Source organism: Myotis myotis, unplaced genomic scaffold (genome assembly GCF_014108235.1).
Source record: "Myotis myotis isolate mMyoMyo1 unplaced genomic scaffold, mMyoMyo1.p scaffold_m19_p_14, whole genome shotgun sequence".
NCBI lineage: Eukaryota > Metazoa > Chordata > Mammalia > Chiroptera > Vespertilionidae > Myotis > Myotis myotis.
The window spans coordinates 26433816-26435408 of NW_023416318.1; the positions used below are offsets into that span (position 1 = coordinate 26433816).

At 33.8% G+C, this 1593-nt stretch overlaps 1 non-coding gene across 1 annotated transcript; it reads left to right on the forward strand.

Annotated features, from left to right (window-relative positions):
- The first annotated feature begins 454 nt into the window (after window positions 1–454).
- LOC118669550 lies at window positions 455–584 on the forward strand. Its single transcript, XR_004972019.1, has one exon. It is a non-coding gene; the product is annotated as a small nucleolar RNA SNORA13 (small nucleolar RNA).
- The last annotated feature ends 1009 nt before the right edge of the window (window positions 585–1593 follow it).

The following is a 1593-nucleotide window of genomic DNA, read 5'->3' on the forward strand; positions in this document are numbered from 1 at the left end:
AAACCCTTTTCCAAACTAATAAATTTCCAGTTTCCCCAGCTTTAATTCAAAATACATGTTTGGAGGGTTTTAGCTTCGAGTCTAAGATGAACTTTAAATTCCTCTGAAACATTTCCCTCTAGCTATGAATTTGTCTGAAAGGCTTTCTGGAGGGTTGAAATCATCTGCCATTAACTCAGACGCTTTGCCTATGACCTCTATTTTTTCTCAGTTAACCTCGTATGCTGAACAATATCACTTGCTTCTAGCTATCTCTTATTTCCCAGGTTGATCTACATTTTATTAAAACTTCAGGTTTTGAGAATTCTTTTTTTGGATTCTAATTATTTCTACATGATTGTTTCTCTATCCCCAATATAGGTTACTTTTTACCTTGTACTGGAGTTACCTGAATAAATTATATTTTACTATTTATGTCTGTGAATGGAAGATACCTCCCCTTATCAATTCTAAATGTAGTATTACCATTAAAAAAGCTCATCTAGTGAATGTGGTGTCAAAAAAGGCGTAAACTACACACTTTGCAACCCTTTCCTGCCCTTGAATTTGATGTCTTTGGTGGAGGAGCTGTGTAAGTAACAGTTCAAAAAGAAAAAAAAGTTCATTGTTACTCAATAAGGAGATTATATTTTTGGCAGTTTTAAACTTTGGGACAGAGCTATAAACCAATATGTCAGGCAAAATACCCTATAGAATTTTCAAACACCTTATTGGACCATCATTAGATGAAACACAATCTAATGTTGATAATCTATCATTCTTAGAACATGCACTTCCGATTATCCCAAGCCATCTCAAAAGTTCTGTTTCACCCAGCAAATTTGTTTTAAGAAGGCAATACATTATGTAATATATTTTTAAATGTTTCTATTGTATATGATTATAAAATCTTAAAGTTTATATTGCCATGTAAATAATAAAAGGTGCTCTTCCTTAGCCCCTACTATTGAACAGGTCCTTAATGTACAGTCTCATTAAAGCCACCCAACAAGGTAGTTGCTTTTTTCCAGATTTTACAAGTTAGAAAATGATGGTTCTGAGAAGAACAAGTATTTGCCTAGCTTGCCTGAAGAGATAGTCAGAGTCTTCATATAGGTATCTAAGTTCCAAGGAAAGGGATTGCTCAGGTAACGTTTGAATGTACTCTGATAGTGTTTCTCTTAAAATTCTCAGCTTATTAAATTTCTTTTCAGAATTATTTAACAGTTAGGCCCTTTTGCATAATCCTTGCAAGAGGCAACTTTTCTCCTGTGGAATCTGATTTGCTAGAAAATATTTCTGACATATAGATGAACAAATTGGGAGAAATATATAGTTGCATTTGTCCTTAGGCATCCAGGTTCTTGAAATAGTGGCTTGACAGAGAAGAATTTTCTTCATGACTTTAAATGTCATGTACAGATTGTAATTTTTTGTCAACATAAACAATAGAGATTATTTTAAAGCATATCTGAATTTAGCCTAAAATCAAGAAAAGAGGGTGGAATGAAGTGAAGGGTAGAGAGGCCAAAGAGAAGGCCTTTAAAAATTTGTATTTTGGGATGGAGGGGGAAGGGGAACAAATCTGAAGAGCTAGAAAAGTGACCAATTGAA